Source organism: Protopterus annectens, chromosome 12.part0 (assembly GCF_019279795.1).
Source record: "Protopterus annectens isolate FY-2018-M chromosome 12.part0, PAN1.0, whole genome shotgun sequence".
NCBI classification, from domain to species: Eukaryota; Metazoa; Chordata; order Ceratodontiformes; family Protopteridae; genus Protopterus; species Protopterus annectens.
Window position 1 is genome coordinate 763675698 of NC_056746.1, and position 20304 is coordinate 763696001.

Genomic DNA, 20304 nt, shown 5'->3' on the forward strand with positions numbered 1-20304 from the left:
ACCTCCATACACATTAATATGTGTATATCATTCATCCCTCCACAACTTAACATGTTTATCTGCTTATCCCTTGTATCTTCTCTTATAACTACTTACCTCCTAATCTCCTATGAATACCCACTGAACTCTTCTCTTTCATTTCCCTCTAAGTACACCTCTGCATCTACATCACCTCTCTCCCCTACCTTCTCAAACCGAACCACACAACCCAACTACCTACTAGCCAAATACCACAGACTAGCACACTTCAAGTTAAGTAAACTTAAACCCAGGAAAATACTTGACTTCATTTACAAACTTCTTCAACCAAAATACTTCAAACTCCTCCACTTTCTGTTAGATGGAGACATTCATCCTAATCCAGGCCCACACCATAATAAAACCAAAACATACAAAATACAAGACAAAACTACATCTCTATCATTTTCTATACCCACCAATTCTCTCTCTATTGCCCATCTCAATATACGAAGTATTTGTAACAAAATTAGTCAAATCCATGCCCTTCTAGAAGTCCATCAATTTGATATTTTATGTTTAACTGAAACATGGCTAAAGTCTTCAATCAAAGACAATGAAATCACCCCACCCAGTTATAACATCATTAGACTTGATCGCACTGCCAAAAAGGGAGGAGGGGTAGCAATTCTCTACAAAACACAACTCCAAATTAGTACTATAAATCTGACTTTTACCCTAGATAACAATGCCGAAATCATCAGCTCCAAACTTCAAGTCAATACTACTAAAGCCATAAATATCATCTGTGCATATCTCCTGCCAGGAAATAATATCAACACTCTTGAATATATCCCCAATTTACTCTCTACCAACCTCCCTCAAGAAACACTAGTCTTAGGCAACTTTAACATCGATTGGTATTCCTGTAACAGTACTAACCCCACCTCCCATATAAACCTATATGGCTTTAAACAACTCATTAATAGTCCTACCAGAACTAATAAAACCAACAATAATGAAACCACCTTAGACTGGATTCTTACTAATACTCCCCAACAAACTTACCAATCAAGCACCCTTCCAGATGTTCTAAGTGACCTCTCACTAACTTATATCATTAGACACAAAACAAACCCAACCTTACCTACCACTTACAAAACACTACATTCTAAAAAACAATTTAACTCTGAACAGTTTCAAGCTGAGCTAAGACAATGTAATTGGTCCCAGATAAAATATCTCCCACTTAATGAAGCTGTAGAATACTTCAGTTCTACATTCCTATCTATCCTAGATCACCATGCCCCAAGTCATACTATTAGAACCAAAGCTAAAGCAGCACCCTGGCTAACCAACAATACTAAGCAAAAAATCATTCTCAGAAATAAATCTTGGGATAAAAAGCGTTCTACTAAGAACCTAACTGACCACCAAAACTTCAGAGAGCTTAGAAACAGTACAAAAAAGCCATCCTGACAGATAAAAAGAACTATTACTTTCAATTACAACAAACCACCAAAAAAGAACCTAAAAAATTCTGGGCCAGTATTAATAATCTTTTATCCCCAGGCCAGTCAATCACACCAAACCCCCAGGACTCTAACCCAAACAATCCCACACAAATAGCTAATGACTTCAACTCTTTCTTCACCAATACCATCCAAACTCTTGCAAATCACCTATCTCCTGACACCTCTAAACTACTCTCACCTACTTTACATACTCATCCTCCCCTTCACTTACAACCTGTATCTACATCCTTTATCTTATCTCTACTCCAAAAACTTAAACCCACCACCCCCTCTGCAGACAAACTTCCTGCAGAATTCTTGCAGATAGGAGCCAAAACCACTGCCTATCCCATTTCTATCCTGATAAATAGATCTATAAATGAAGGAATTTTCCCTTCTATCTGGAAGATATCTCACATCATCCCACTACACAAAGGGGGCAATTCTAATGACTTCTCAAACTTTCGTCCCATAGCACTGCTATCACCTATAGCTAAAATCATGGAAAAATGTATCCATAAACAACTACTTAACCACCTTCTCCATAACAACCTACTTGCTAACTGTCAACATGGATTTAGACCTTCCCACAGTACCACCACTGCATTACTCTCCTTTACCAACTCCATTAACTATGACCGCAACAACAATAATCTATCATCTTCTATCTTCATAGACCTATCAAAAGCTTTTGACATGGTTAATCATAAACTTCTTCTGCACATACTAAAATCTCTCGCACTTGATCCCCCTTCCTTAACTTGGTTTACATCTTACCTAGAAAACTGTCAGCAGGCAGTACTTTGGAAACATTCACTATCAAATCTCCTTCCTATCTCTTTAGGTGTACCTCAAGGGTCTATCCTAGGCCCCCTCCTATTTTCTATCTTTATTAATGACCTCCAATCAGCTATCCCTAACACTACCTGCATACAATATGCAGATGATTCTACTATAATCTGCACTGCTTCCTCTCAAACTGAACTACAGTCTCTTACCCAAAAAGCTTTCACCACTGTTGAACACTGGTTCTCTGACCGTTGCCTACTCCTCAACCCCAAGAAAACCAAATTGTTACTGTTCTCACCTACCCGTAAATCTACCCCTCTAAACTTCTCTATTACTTCCACTGATAACACTCTGATTTCTCCTGATTCTACTACAAAACTACTAGGAATAACTATTGACAACAATCTCACTTTTGATTCTCATATCAACAACACAATAAAAGTAGTTAACAAAAAGATTGGATCCCTTTATAGAATCAAACCCTTCCTTACACCTGAAGCTAGGATCACCTTAGCCAGATCTCACCTTATCTCTACCTTTCTATATGCTTCCCCTATTTATACTAATCTCTCTAAAAATAACCTCAAGAAACTTGCTACATCTTACCATAATATTGCTCGATTTGCTACAGGATCTATGTTCAGAACTCACCACCGTCTCAACCTAAAACAACTAGGTTGGCTTGAACTTCCTGACAAGCTCATTTATCAACAGCTCTTAATAGCTCACAAAATTCTATATCAACCATCTAAAACACCAATACTCTCTAACCTCATTACTCCATACAATAACCTGAAGCACCTATGTTCTTCAAACAAACTACTGGTTAATATCACCAAACCCAATAACTCTGCAGGTGACTGCCTTTTTTCAACTCTGTTGGAAAAATGTGGAACAAACTACTATCCGATATCTCATCTTTGTCCACTCTTCCACTCTTTAAAAGACAACTGAAAATGCATCTCAATAAATACTGGCTCTGTTACTGTACCAACCCAGATTAACCTTCCTTCTTCTTTTCCTCTACCTTAATTCTTTCCTTCTCTTTTCCCTGTATCCTTGATAGCTCCCCCCTTACATAACATCTTTGTAGATATATGTTATCTCATATATACTGTATGACCATTGTAAAAAAAAAAAAAAAATTATTTTACCATATTTGTAAGACAATTTATTATTTACGCTATGTTTTGATATTATCAAATTTGTGTATTGCAAGTATTTACTCATTTTGCTTATGAATGTTATCTTGTTATGTTTATATTTCTGTTTGCATGTGTATTGCGTGTACTAACTCACTTTGTTTATAAATTTCATCTTGTTATGGCTATTTCTGTTTAAACTTGTAATAACCATTGGAGCTTTTCTCCCTGGGCCTCCACTGAAAATAGACATATATCCAGCTGGACTAGCCCGGTCAGCAAATGTAAAATAAATAAAATAAATAAATAAAAAAATGTGGTTTTCTGGCAAACCTTTTAGGAATTAAGTCAATAAATAATGACAGACATTGAGTTTCAGACTTCATAACCTTCAGAAAAGTGCATGCTAAAGCAAGACCTGTTATTATATCAACTAAGTTTATACAAGAGCAATTTTTAATACTGTTTGTATGTTCCCCCAATATATTTGGCCTTGTCCAGATTTCCTGCGTTAACAGGTTGAGAGGTATGTGGCAATAAATTGCTTTATAGAATTAGGCATATCCAAACCTCTCAACTGTCCCCGATATTGGCTCAAAATGTTGCACTCCCTCTAATAATCCCTCCACAAAATAGCAATTTTGGAAGAAAATGTGGAGGGTTTACAATTAATAAATAACTGTAATAATCAGAGTTATAGATTACTTTTATTTCAGAAATGCATGTAGATTTGTTTATTTTGTCAGCTGCTCAAATTAACAGTACTAATATTAAAAAAGTGTCATTTCATTGACAGGTTCCCAGCTGCATTGTGTGGCTATTTTATATTTGCATCACATTTTTGGTCCATTTTTCATAAAATTGTGGTTTTCTGGCAAATTAGTGGCAAAATCATTAAAGATTGAATTTAGAAAATAATGACAGACAGTTGAGTTTCAGATTTCATACCCTTCAGAAAATTCATACTAATGTAAGACCTACAGAAAGGTCTATTAGAAAGTTTATAAGAGCAATATTTAAATATTGTCCTTATTTTTGGGCCTTTGTCCCACTTCCATGAATGTCTTTGTCCAGATTTCTTGCTCTGAGGTTGTGAGGTATGGCAAATGTGTCAGGGCCATCACAGTCAGCCAGAGACATTTCAAATTGTGACATACGTGTTGCACCCCACTCACCCATTTAGTGACTCTGGATGTGTCCAAACAAGGCAAAGAGCAGTTATGCAGTGTACGTGTAGAGTATCCCCCCATCCAAGGTAGACACAAGTACTACAGTGCCTTTTCATCTGTCCTTGTTTGATTTTGCAGAATGTTCTGGTTTTCTGTCATATTTTTATACTGTTGATTTATCCTTCTTATTATTCAGAAAGTGCCCGTTGCTCTGTGTTTAAGTAACAATGCTTTCATGACCATCAGGTAAGGTTGTCTGAGATTGCAAGATGCAAGTAAGTTTTAGTAAGCATACTGTTAAAGAATTACCAACATTGAAAGACGTTTTGTTGTTGCCATGCAGAGAATACTTACATAACTAGATAATATACAAGCCTTGGGTATTGAAATGCATATGACAGTATTTGTAATAAAGGACAAGATTACAGTATTTTCAGAAGCTCATTACTTTTGTTGGAGACTTGCAGTCATCTTTGCAGGCTTTACCCATCAACTAAACAGAATGCCACTCTATCATGTGTGGTCCATAACCTGTGCAGTAATCCTTTAAGCAATTTATCTTGAGCTTGTTTTTTGTTTGCTGTTCATTTTTTACTTTACTCATGTTTTCCCCATGAAACAAGTTGATAGTTGTTGTCAGGCAGCAGGTCTTTTTTGGATAAGAAACATTTTTACAGGTGGGGGTATCACAGAGATTGCTACTTTCAGCATGTTACTTGGTACTTTTATAAAGCTGAATATAAATTATAATTAGAACTGCAGTGCAAGGAGAAGTAGTGAGTTGAGTGCTGCTTGTTTTTCTTATGCGTGACTTTGACTGGCATTCCAGTAATGTATTTAAAAAGTAATTTATTTTTTCATGTCTCACCTTTTTGTTTCCATCTAGATATTAAGTAAGTTGTCATGCAGCCAATGCATTGAAATATTTTTTTCTTCTACACTTCATTTTGTCATGGTTGGACTCCCATAATGATGGTTTAGCACCCAGGGCAACATATTTAATTAAAGTTCCAGTTTTTGTGGTTCTGAGCATAGCTCCTGCCCTTTCTAGTTGGCTGCACCCCTTCCCATTGGCACCACCCATTCAGCTGTCTCCTGCAGCCCCCCTTTAATTTGAAGTCATCAATTGCCACTGATCAGCAGTAATCAGGTCCAATATGACAGGATTTGTTTTGCATTCAAGACTTGTCAAACTGAAATATTGGAATTTCCAGGGATAGTGGTAGGGCTACCCCTGTTATGTGGCATCACCACAGCTGTACAAAATAACTGGGGGAAGCTAATTGCTTAGCTTAAGTTGAATAGATTAAGGAGTGGGTCTGCCAGCTCATGTTTACTGCAATTTATTAGACAACAGGTATATTATCAGGTGCCATGATGGATGCATTTTACACTTTAAAAATACTTTTAGTAAATGTTCATTGGTGATAATTGAGGTTTGGAGACCTTCAGGAATATGTGGGTTTTGTATAGTTGTCTTTAGAGTAAAGCTTGTATGGAATTTGTTTGCTAGTATATTGGTAGTATCCACTGAATCTGAGCAGGTGTTTCCATTTTGAATGAGCTCTGTGCAATACTGAGTCTCACTCATTCTTTATTTTTCTTATATAACTAAAGAAGGATTTGTAGATGTCTTTAGTTTCTGGTGGATGGTCTGAGCTCATAAGATTCCTTTGTCTTCCTGATGGCATTTTTCAATTCCTTTGTTAACTCTTTGATTTTGTTATTGATTTGAGGGATTTTAGTTTTGCTGCATATTTTAAGATTTTTTTCTTTTGCTGTGTTCCTCTTAAATTTCCCAGTTTATTTGATCTAGATGGCATAGCCAAGTTAATATTTTTATGTAGATGAGAATAGAATTTGTCTGCATAAGCAATTGCCACATCAACATCTTAAGTAATATAACTACATTTAAATTTGGAGTCTCTATAATTGAATTTTATATTTGGAAATTTGAATTCCTGAATTCAGTGACATTTGTTTCTGGAGAAGGATACTGGTTTGTGATCGAACTTAACTGATGAAGGTAATACAGTGGCAATAATACATACAGATGGTATGGTTGTACTAGGTCAAGGATGTTTTTATCCTTTAGGGAGTTCTTTAACAATTTGGTCTAGGGTATTCTTGTTTGCGAAATTTTGGGAATATCTCACATTTGAGGTAATGATTTCATAATTAATCATTGGGAAATTAAGGTTTTCTGGGATGATGGAGTTTCTGTCTATAGGAAGTTCATCCAGAATATTTTTGAATCTAACATGTTTTTTATTGGACATAGAGGGGTCCTGTATCAAGCTATGATCTAATAATTAATATTACTTAGTGCAATTTGGATGTCAATACGTCTTGTTTTTAAGTCTCTCAGCATCTGTCATCTGCCTCATCTTTAAGCAACTATGACTATGCCATTATTTTACATTAGGTCTAAAGGCATAGTGTCTGCAAAACCCAGGTATACAGGGAGAGTGCTCTAAACATTTAAAACAAATTTAGCTAACAATATACACATGAATCTTCTCCAAGTGCTGGAGGGTCTCAAGGCCAAGTGACTTGTTATTTAGACTCCTAATACTGAGCAGAGTTACCTTGAGGTGGTCTTGTGCTGATTTGTTTTACTAGTTGGGCAGTGAGGTCCATTAAGTGGACCTTGCCTAAAAAGTCAGTAGGGGACAGCAAGGGCTTTTACCAGTATAAAAACTGGAATGAAAGGCACAATCCATCCTTGCCAAAGCAGTTTCTATTGTCAAGCATCTCTCCGAATGTTGACACATACTGGATCCTCTTTAGTATAACACCAGCTATTTAGCCAATTTGTAAAACCAGTTAATTTTTCCTTGCACTTCGACATTATTTTTTATGGATGGAAGGATTCCACTTGATACCAAAGACTTTCCTGCATTTGTGGCATGCATGGAATACCTCTCTACATATCCATCAGGGGTTTGTGCTCTAGTTGCTTAACACCACATGAACCTCCATCATGTCATACACCTAGATTCAATAAACTCTGTGCAAGAATAGCACTATTCTTGCATGGAGTGGTTCATGTCCATATAGCACAGCAGCGCGCCTTGCATATTCATGAAGGTGCACTGCTGTTCTACCTATATGGACACAAACCTTGAATGAGTGCAGGGGGCAAGTCCCAGCAGTGCTTGCAGAATTAACATAATTTCTTCTCTAGCTGGGGTAACCAATGCTAGTACAGATAAAATGATGGTCCAAAAATCAATGATAAAACTGCAACTTGAAACCAGTGATAATATTACAACTTGACAAATTACTTTTGAACTTATTACAATGCATCCTGTACAGTATGCATTTACACAGACTGTTTGCTATTCATGCATTTTAATCTAATAGGTACCCTGAACCCATTTTTTAAAACATGTTTTTTCTCACATATTCATTATTAGACATTAATTTAATTTGTACTGAATTCTTCTGCATCTGTACATACGACTATCATTTGTGCTGAATTATTCTGCATTTGTACATACAAAGACTGTAAAGTACATTTAGTCTAATCTTACAAATTTAATAACATTAATATTAAGCAAAATCTTAGAAAATGTTTATGTCTCTTTGGAAATATCTAGTGGAATTGGCACCAAAGACATACGTCCTGTTATTTTAAACTACATACTCAGCAATTAGAAACATTCATGCTTTTTTATACCAAAATTGTTTTGCCAAAAACATATTAAAATAGTGGCCATTCTTGTTCATTTCTTTAAATATCTTTACTCTCTCTTGTTGTAATAAAGCAATTTTAAATTATCTTGTGTATAGCTTTACAGTTTAACAGGTTGTAAATACAATTTAATATTAAACAATACAATAATAACTAGCATAAAATATCTTGGACTTTCAGATGTAATCTGTTTACCAGTGTTTCTTATGCACTAATACCTGTTTTTTCCTTCCCCCTAAAAGAGTATTGTCAAGAAGGAATGAAATATTATGTCTTCCTGTAGCTGTATTTCAGACCCTTGTGTAGTACTGCTTTTACAGTCAGTGTAAAACTGAGAGAGTGACCCTCCCCCTGTAGTATACTGCAGTATTGTTTATTTGCTTTATGCTGTGGGAATAGAATGTATACCAGCCCAATACTTTTGTTAAACATTTGCTTTATTAGGTTACTAACAAACTATGGACTTTTATCTGATTTGATCATTTTTTATAAAGCTTTTGCTGTTTATTACCACTAGTAGGTATTTATACCCTCCTGCATAATTGATTTGAACTGTATGTGTAGTATGGCCCATTTGCTGGCTATACTTGATGTAACTAAGTTTTTTTTTTACTTTTATCAGTGACATATATGCGCAATTTTGATATTTTATTACATTTACCAAATAATGCTGCATGTAAACATTTTAACACTTATGTTTTAATAACTATAATGCTTTTGAAAAAAGCAAGCTACTTGTCTGGCAATCAGTATTGGTTACCTTATCTTTCCAACATTTCCTGTAACCATTCAGTCTAGACATTATTTTACAATTAGCTTAGATGGATTTCAGTATTTTTTATTTATTTAACTGTCCTGACATTAATTTTACAAACACTGTTTGACTGATATCATTTGTGATTTTATTTCTTTTTAAAATTCAAAACTTTAACTGTTTGGTGTGGTGTTACTATACAATTATATGAACATTGTAAAAAACAAAATAGATATCAGCTTAACTAACATATGTTTATATTTACATTATTTATATTTGCTGTTGTCTGCCTGTTATTCTTGTGCATTGTAACAGATGTATTTTAGATGAAAAGAACATACATGCATGTCTGTCTTGTATCTTTATAGCTTTATACAAGCATGTCAGTCTTGTGACTTTAAATCTTTACTCTATTAACTATTTTCATTTGATTCTTATACACTAAAACTGTTGTGTACCTTTTGACTATGCTATTAGAATAGCAGTTATATGGTCTACTTTACTGTTAGGGTTACCACCTGGCCCTCTTTGGGCAGTTGTGTCCTGACAAAAAATTGTAAAAATGGCAAATGTCCTGAGACATTGTAAATTGTAAATGTATGTATATGTTTTTACTAAGAGGTTAATAAAAGGTTAGAAGGTCTAAGTGAAACTTCAATATGGCTATATAAATGAATAATTGGATATTTGAAGTATTACATGGCCAACCAATGATAGTGAATGGAAAGATATAAAATGTTTTTAGAATGGTTACTAGATGAGTCTGATGAAGTCATTGTGGAGAGATGAAAGCACTTAATCTGTGTTAACTTTTGTTTATTTATTTTAAGTTATTTTATATTAAAGTGGTTTATTATAACATTTTGAATTCAATTCTTGTAACAGTAGTGGAACGGATTCAATATTACGAAACATTTGTGGAAGGAAGTCGTTTTACTTGTGGAAGACAGCCTTTATTGTCCTGCAACTATGCCTTGTGTTTATTATTTTTTGGAGGTGAAAACCCTTTTTTGCCAAACATGTCACCCAGAACCTTATGAAGCACAGTAAGACCAACACAACATTCTCCAATATCAGCTCTGGGCAATTACCCATGTATATTCAAATATAACATGCACTACAGGGATGGAACTGTAGTGAAAAGCAGATAGTGGTGCAAAAATGTTCACCCAAAAACATGTGCACCACAGTCACAGCAGCATAGCAGTACCCAAAATGAACTCTAGAGTAGAATGATTGTCTGAACAAACATATCCTGATTGCCAGTCACACACTACACTGACATATACTGGCCCAAATCACAGTGTAATGGGAGTCCTGAGGTGTTACAGGACATTTCACAGTATGCCCCCATAAGCATACAGACCTGATAGACCACCATCAGCTGCAGTAGCATGCACAGTCAGATAGGTAAAAGATGTATGGCACTCACATCTGATACTCTCCCTACCCAGCCCATCAAACATCTACACACAACACCCAGCCCAACAAACATCTACACACAACACTGCTACACAGTATTGGTTGTCTGTTCACAATGGCCAGACATACAAAACAGGTTAAACTGCTACAATTCAGTACAGGCATCATTTTCAAATCTAGGTGCTTAGGATTTCCCTTTCTCTTCCCCCCTTGGCTGACCTGATGTGACTCAGATTGAACTCTACAGTTCCCTACAAAGTGGTGTCTACAGGACTGCAATCAGTTTGTCTCAGCATTTAAGCAGATTGAACTCTACAGTTCCCTACAAAATGGTGTCTACAGGACTGCAATCAGTTTGTCTCAGCATTTAAGCAGATCGAACTCTACAGTTCCCTACAAAACGGTGTCTACAGGACTGCAATCAGTTTGTCTTAGCATTTAAGCAGATTGAACTCTACAGTTCCCTACAAAACGGTGTCTACAGGACTGCAATCAGTTTGTCTCAGCATTTAAGCAGATTGAACTCTACAGTTCCCTACAAAACAGTGTCTACAGGACTGCAATCAGTTTCTTTCAGCATTTAAGCAGATTGAATTCTACAGTACCCTAAAAAACGGTGTTGACAAGACTGCAATCAGTTTGTCTCAGCATTTAAGCAGAGTAGGTTGCACACACAAAGCATTTGTTAAGCTTTCAGTTACAGTGCTGTGTAATTAAGCAGGTCACCATTTTGGTCAGCCATATGGCTCTTTTTTCTACTTGAGTGTTTGCCTCCTTCCCCTGTAACTTAAGTAAACTGACTCTTACATTAAGAGCTATAATACTTACCTTATAGCTTTAGGACACCTTAGGAAACCTTGTAAACTGCAATAGCCCTGCTATGTTTGCCCTTGCTATGCTCGGGCTCTCTTCACTCCCCTCCCGCCCCCAGTACCTCTAAATTTATAGTACTATAGCCACTCCCCCACTTTCTAGATCCTATCTGCTTTCATCTGAGATAATTCCTCCCACCCCCATTCTTCTACCTACATTTTAATAGCACCTATTAGCTTTCATCTGGTATTCTCCCATCCCCCTTCCAGTACCTTTACCTCACCACTCTATCTTCTGGTGTTGCATCACCAGGTAAAACAGTTCCTTAACTCACTAGCTGAATCACAGATAATGATATACTTCTCTTTACTACCCCTCTTGTTCGCACCATACCTCCTTACCTTGTATGAAAACCAGTTTCTCATGGGATTTCAGGTCCCAAAAGGCCATACTATCACCCCAGCTGTAAATACTCCCACCTTCAATCATACTTACAGTACCATATCCTATCCAACATCTTATTCAGTGTATCAACATCTTAACCCCAGGCACATTAGCTCTAGATCCAAATACTACTACAAACTAATAAACAAATTCCTGAATTTCATCACCAAGTATAGACACAACCTAATACTTGGTGATGATATTCACCCCAACCCTGGCCCACCCACTTCAGATACACATACCCCCTCTACTTGCAATCTAAGCTACAAACCTACAATTAATAGGCCAGCTAACTCTCTCCTAGCCTGTCATCTCAATATTAGAAGCATTAATAACAAGGTACATGAATTGCATGCACTTCTGGATGTCCACTCCCCTGAGATTCTCTGTTTATCTGAAACCTGGTTAAAACCTAACACTAAAGATAATGAAGTGTTAACACCTGGGTATGACATACACAGGCTGGATCGTGCTTCAAGGAAGGGGGGTGGGGTAGCTGTACTCTATAAATCTGGGTTGAATGTCACCATAGATGTAATACAACCACCTCAGATTAATAACTCAGAGATTCTTGCCTCCAAATTGCAACTTAATAAAAATAAATGCATTAATATCATCTGTATGTACATTCCCCCAGTTAACAATATATCTACACTTGAAGATACCCTGCACTGGCTATCATGTCATTACCCCCAAGAAACCCTACTACTTGGAGACTTTAACATAGACTGGGGCACCTGTTCCTCAGAATCCCCAACCACCCATATTAACCTGCATGCATTTACACAAATTATATCCACCCCTACCAGGATAGGTAAACCCAACCAAAAAGAAAGCATACTTGACTGGGTACTCATAAATAGTCACTCCCAACTGTACACCTCTGGTGCCCTCCTTGATGGCCTAAGCGATCACCTTCTCACATATGTAATTAAGCACAAAGCCATTAATTCCCAACAACCCTTACTCAGAAAGGTTAGAAACAATAAAAACTTTGAGCCTGCCAAATTCCAACAATAACTAAACTCATGTAATTGGTCTATTCTAAAACACCTCCCCTTAGAGGAAGCAGTAGCATACTTTAACAACAAATTCCTTGAGATCCCTGATTTGCATGCACCTGTCCGTTCAAAGAGAACCAAGGCAAAAACTGTGCCATGGCTTTCTAAAGAGTCTAAACTCAAAATTACCCTTAGAAACAAAGCATGGGCTTTATGGCATTCTTCTAAAGACCCCCAAGATCACATTAAATAAAAGCAATCCAGGAACAAAACCAAAAAATCAATTTTACAAGACAAAAAATACTACTGTAATTTACAGACAGTAAATCAAAATAACCTTCAGAAGTTTTGTGCAGGTTTAAATAATCTACTACATCCTGGACAAACTTCAACCCCAATCCCTGCTGCTACTATTGCTAAACCCCCTGAAGATGTTTCTGACAGTTTTAACCGATTCTTTACTGAGACAATTCAAGCCCTAGCTAGCCAACTACCTCCTAGCTCCCCTGGTCCTGAAAGTAGCACCCCTAGAAACCTACTCGCATTCAGCTTCCAACCAGTTGCCACTTCACTTATCCGTACCTTGATCAAAAAATTAAAACCCACTACACTTTCTGCTGATCAACTCCCTGCCGAGTACCTACATAAATCAGCTGATGCTATTGCTTATCCCATCTCAATACTAATCAATCAAACCATAGTAGAAGCTAAAATTCCCACCATCTGGAAAATATCCTATGTAATCCCACTTTACAAAGGAGGCAGCTCTACTGAATTCTCCAATTATAGGCCAATAGCTATACTCTCTCCACTTGCAAAGATTATGGAAAAATGTATTCATAGACAACTCATGCACCACCTAATCCAGAATCACCTTATGGCAGACACTTAGCATGGCTTCCGTCCTCATCACAGCACTACTTCAGCCCTCCTAGCCTTTACCAACACCATAAACCATAATCACAACAATAATCATATATCCTCAGCCCTCTTCTTGGATCTTTCCAAGGCATTCAATATGGTTGATCACTAACTTTTAATCCACATCCTGCAAACATTCTGTCTAGATACTAGAGCCCTTCATTGGTTTCAATCCTACCTGAATGGTCGACAGCAAGCTGTCCTCTGGCAGAACAAACTCTCTAACCTTCTACCTAACACCCTTGGAGTACCACAAGGCTCTATACTAGGGCCCTTGCTGTTCTCCATCTTCATTAACAACCTTTATACTGTCATCCCAATAGTCAGCTGTATCCAATATGCTGATGTCTCTACTCTGATTTGCTCAGCCACATCTCCAATAGAGTTATGGTCAGCTACCCAGACCACCTTTAATACAATAGAAAACTGGCTTTCTGAATGTTGTCTGATCCTAAATCCCCAAAAAACTAAAATGCTGTTATTTTCACCAACACGTAGGTCTACCGCTTTCACCTTTACCATAAATTCAAATGATGGCACAATAATCTCCCCTGACCCCTCTACAAAACTATTAGGTGTCATCATAGACAATAATCTAAAATTTGACCTACATGTTAACCAAACTATCAAAACCATCAATAAAAAACTAGGGTCACTTTACAGAATAAAAGCCTTCCTAACCACTCCAGCTAAAATTGCCATAGCTCACTCTCACCTTCTTTCAACCTTTCTGTATGCATCCCCTCTACTCTCGAATTTAAACAAGACTGTCCTTAACAAACTCTCAATTTGCTGCAACCACATTGCCAGGTTTGCCACTGGGCTGCCTTTTAGGACACATCATTGCATCAATCTAAATCAGCTTGGGTGGCTTGAACTACCCAGCCTAATCCAGTATAACCAACTGATTATGGCCTATAAAATCCTCTATATTCTGGACAATACTCCTGCACTTAAAAATATTATCACCCCCTATAACAATCCTAGACCGCTTTGATCCTCTAACAAACTACTAATTCAGATTAGCAAAATTAATAACAGAGCCGGTGACTCTCTCTTTGCAAACTCTGTAAGTAGATCCTGGAACTCTGTTCCAGCTGATATCCACCTTAGGTCAATTTAAAACTAGACTCAAACAACATTTGTCTCTTAACTGGCTATGTCAATGTATCAAGCCTGGCTAACTCTCTCTAGAATGTGTAAAAATCTGTTAACCAGTTTACTGTGTAATTTAATTTAATCCTGACTTGCGCTCAGGTTTACCTCTAACCTGTGGAACTTGTTTAACTTGCTTACTTATGTAATCTCTGTAAATAGTCTGTTTGTAATATGTAATGCTGGTATTATGTAATGCTGTATCTGCTTTCCATTGGAGCTTTTCTCCCCGGGCCTCCGCTGAAAATGGACATGCATCCAGTCCGACTATCCTGGTCAACAAATGTAAAATAAATAAAATAAAAAAATAACTGTCAAATGTACATATTTCAAACTATTATAAACACACCAAAAAAGTTTATTATAAAGCTTTTGGGTCTCACGCCCTTCCTCAGTACCCGAAAGCTTTATAATAAACTTTTTTGGTGTGTTTATAATAGTTTGGAATATTCTGACAGTGACACCATTATTGTCTATTAAATGTACAGATTTCCACAGAAATTCCAGGGTGGAACCATAATTCTGGCCACTGCCACATACCATGGCAAGGAGTCTGATAGGTCACTGGGATGATAACTGGAGTGCAGTCGGTAATTAATGATATACCATACCTCTGCATCTTGCAGTGCAGGACATCTGGACAATGTATGATGTACTTGGGGGACAGAGGGCCAGAAAGAGGGACATATCACACATAATGGTGTTACAAACTGAAGCAGTAGTTGGTGTTACACGTGTTGTTGTAGCATAACATCCCTGAAGGATATGATGTCTGGACCACCAATGGATGTCAACAGTTAGTGACTACAAACCTCACATTATCCTACCGACCCCATAAAAACAGATGTTGTTCGAGGAACAGACCAAACATAACAGGCAAACCTCTGGCCAGTCTGTGGGCAACATGCCAGTTGAGAGGTATGTCAGAGGCATATTACTGTCAGATGTCAAGTCACTCAGTAAATTCATGCCCAGATGAGCCCTGTCAATCTAGCAACTCTCCATGTGTATAACAGCACTAATGACATACAATTTGTACCCAATTCTGGAGCTTTGTCCCCCATGTTGTTGGGCTGTCTCAACATGTCCTGTCCTGTGAAGTATTCCTACCTACTGTCTGTAAAGCTGTAACCCCCACACCTCCATAATGACCCCCGCACAGGCAAGGAAAAGGGCAAGGCCCACATGAAGGATGTCCCATATGTTGGAACTAGCAGCAGTGTCCAGGCCCACACCACAATACTATGTGGGCAACTACATAGCTGTATGGCCTCAGCAATACCTGACAGGACAACATCAACCCCTCAAGGTAGGCTGAATGCATGTGGTGGACAGCAGCAATACACAACTACCATCATACATGAAAATAATTGCAGGATGGGCCAAAAAGGAATGGGTGCCTCATTGGAGGCCATGACACCTTGTTCTGCACAAGCAAATAAGGTCACAGGTGATGTACTCTAAGTATGTCTTTGAGTGCAAACTGGATACATCCACCAAGGCCAATCACTAGGCCTTCCAGACATGTGTCTGCAATTCCAGAGGCAACACACACATATCTGTTTTGTAGTGGTTGTCAATATCACCACATACACATCTGCCATAGATACAGGCAACCAGCTGCAGACAGGTAAAGTGTAAACATCACCCCCCTGTCCCCCCATAGGTACACATATGCATGTACAGCACCTGCCCCCCCTCCCCTCGTGATCAGGAAGCAGGTCTGTAATGCCCTCTCAAAGGCAACACATAGTGGTCTCCATAGGCCTGATACCATTCCTGGCTGCATTCTGCATTGAACACAGGCATGTAGTCTCAAACCAATTCTGCAGTGTAGTCAACCACAGCCTGAGCACCAGTGTCATCCCATCTACACAGAGGAGAGACAGAAGTTGATAGAAAACAGGTTATGAATTAGCATGAATGTTCTGAAGGATACAAGTCTGAAAGTGAAATGTATGCCATTATGTTATGACTGTAGTCCTCAATGACATGGCTGAAAACCTCAATACTCTCCATTTTAATATAATAATGCATTATTAATATCCAGTAGGAGATAAAAATACACAGCTCAAATCCCCAAATCAAGATAGTGTAGTGGTCAGAGTCCCTGCTTTGCATGCAGATGTACACGGTTCTAGTACTACACCAGGCAATCCAAGTTTATATGGGAAAGCAGTGTTAAAAGTACTATTTTCATATTAAAATATGTGGTAAGTTATTTTTGTCACCCAGGGTAGTGTAGCTGGTGTAGAATGGAAGTGCGAGTGCATATAACATGTGAAACCACCCATGTATACACGTGTCCCATACAGTATAGTTCCAGCCCTTGGTACTGTAATGAAAGCACATAGAGCCATGTCACATAACAGAAATCATATACACTTACTAAATGAAGCCATTAGTGTGATATTTTATAAGAATGAACTGTGAGCAATGGTTAGTAATGCTCAGCAGGTTTAAGCATTGCTCAAATGTGAATGTTAATCAGTAGGTAGCTCACCTACGTGGATTTGTGCACTGGTAAAGTTCGCTAAGTGAAACCTACACGGTTTAAGCATTTAATAGTTTAATTGTATGTTGGCATCACTTAGCATCATGCAAACCTGTGCAAACCCACTTCCAACTGCTTAAAATTGCCTTAATCACTCTGTTTGCATCAGCCTCTTTTCTGCCCAGCAACAAAATAAACTGCACTTGCAGTTCTTGAACCCAGGACCCTGTACACCATAGTCACAGCAATTTACAACTAAGCCATCTGAGCTGTAATATTTTTCTGCTGTTTTTCAAACATATCAATAGGGATGATTGGCATTTACAAATATATATATATAATTATATATATATATATATATATATATATATATATATATATATATATATATATATATGTATGGAGTTCCATAACATGCAGTGCTGTCATACCTCAAAACACCTTAGTACAAGGGGTCTGGACCAAGCCAAAAAAAGTGGGAGAACAAGGGTATGGAAATATGGACACATTGGAAATTATTGGGTAGATAAACTGAGGACGTTGCTGCAGTAACACAGTCTGTCCTAACATATGTTGAATGCAATATCAGATGTCTGAGAAATCAATTGCCTGTCTTTACATAGTAACTCATTCCACACATCATCCCACTGAATTGTCAGATATACACACCTGTCGTGGGGACCAGACCAAATGTATGAGCCACACAAGTTTACTTCCTATTTACACCTGGAGAATTGATAGCTATGAGTGCAGCTATGTAACATTAAGGCAACTATGCTAAGCTGACAAGCATGTCACAAAGCGCCATCCAAAATACATTCAGGACAACACCACACTACCCCAAAGCAGCTCTGGGTAATTCCACATGCATTAGCTAATATAGCACGCACTACAAGGATGTAACTGTACTGAAAAAATATATAGGTGTGAAAGTCCATACACACACCCAATTGCACCACAGTCACAGCAACATACTGGTAAGCCTATCAAACACTGCAGTATAATGACTGTGTGGACAGCTATATCTTGAATGACAATCACACAATACCCCTACATATACTGTCCCAGGTTACAGTGTAGCCGGACTTGTGTGGTGGTATTGGACATGTCTCAGAATGCCCAAAGAAACATGTACTGCTGCTAGACCACCAGTAACTGAAGCAGCATACACAGTTGTATAGAAAAGGATGCATCCCACTCAAATCTGCCCCCCCACCCTACACAGGCCAACTAATAAGTAAACAGTATGCTGCTAAAAATTCTTGACAGGCTGTACACAATGGCCAAACATACACTGACCTCCTGACTGTACAGAGTTCCACAGTTTGTTCAGCCTTTGCCCTCATATTTATGGCCCCTACCCAAGAGCATGTGTGGGATTCCACAACATCACTGGGATGATATCAGGAATGACAGCATTAAATAATGATAGACTATATTTATCTACCTCATAGTACATGACATATGGACAAAGCCTGACACAATAGGGATACAGCAGCCCAGAAACAAGGGCATATGTACAATAGTGCTGTTATAAACTGCAAAAGTCATTTGCAATGAGCAGTATGGCAGTATGGTAACACATCGAGTGTGTCATAGCCAAGGTACAGCTGTACACAATTACCAGGTCTGTATAACATTTATTGCATGTGCCACAGAGTTTATAAGGCTGAGGGTGTATACAGATAAGTGTATGGTAGTAGACATGAGCAGCTGTTGTAAAGTGGACAATGGGAAGTGTATTGGGTGTAACATACCTCAGATTGTTGAAATCCACATCCCTTCAGGATATAGTGTTGACCAAACACACAGACAATACTGTTTTCACACACACACACACACACACACACACACACACACACACACACACATGCACACACAGACACACACACACACACACACACACACACACACACACACACACGCACACATACTCACAAACACACAGGATCACAATTGCAAGTATTGGTTTTGGAACCCCTACCCATCTAGTTAGTGGTACTACAGTGTCAAGCAGTTATTTTAGGTGACACTGAGCTTATAGTGTGGAGAGTGTTCCACAGTATATGTAAAGTGAATTACATCACATGCCCTTGTAAGGTATGGCAGTGGGGGGTGTACTGGGTGTGAATGGATTTATAATACTGTCACGCACGAGTCTACACACTCCCAAACACTGCTATACATACCAATGTACACACACAAATCTGCCAGTACTGTGATTAGCAGCCCTGCCTCGCTAGCTATTCATTCCATACTGTTACACAGCTATTGCGCACAGCACAGGCTTATAAGTCTGTAGAGTGTCTACAGATACCTCTATGGTTGATGTAAAAAGAAGCCCTCATAGAGTGGAACTTAGGACATGTGTTGGGAATACCATGGCCTAAAATTGTAAACCATGGCTACCCAATGGATATAGTCCTCACTCAAACACTCTCAGGATTCTGGTCTTGCACACACACACACACACACACACACACACACACACACACACACACACACACACACACACACACACACACACACACACACACACACACACACACATATTCACATTTGTCAGGACTCAGATTGGAACCCCTTTCTATGTAGTTATTGGTATTATAGTGCTATGCAGTTACTGCAAGCACCAGGGAGCCTATAGGGTGAAGAGTGTCACACGCTACTTTTAAAGTGTACAACATTACCAGCCCTTGCAAAGTATGGCAATGAAGGGTGTAGTGGCTGTGAAGGGCATCAAAGTACTTTCACCTACAACTTTACATGCTCACAAACACTTTTATACACAGTTATGCACACACATTTGCCAGTACTGAGATTCATAGGGTCATGTGTTCATAGGTGTGTACCAGGCTAATGGCCATGGGGCCATTACAAGCCTAGCCCATGGGAGTACCCTGGCATCATGCCACCTGACATTTGTCCACAGTGAGTCTATCAACTATTGTCACTTGAATGATCCCCATGGCGACAGTTAAATTCCCATTCCACTTATCCAGATTTATCTTGAAGAGGGCCAGTGAGGTGC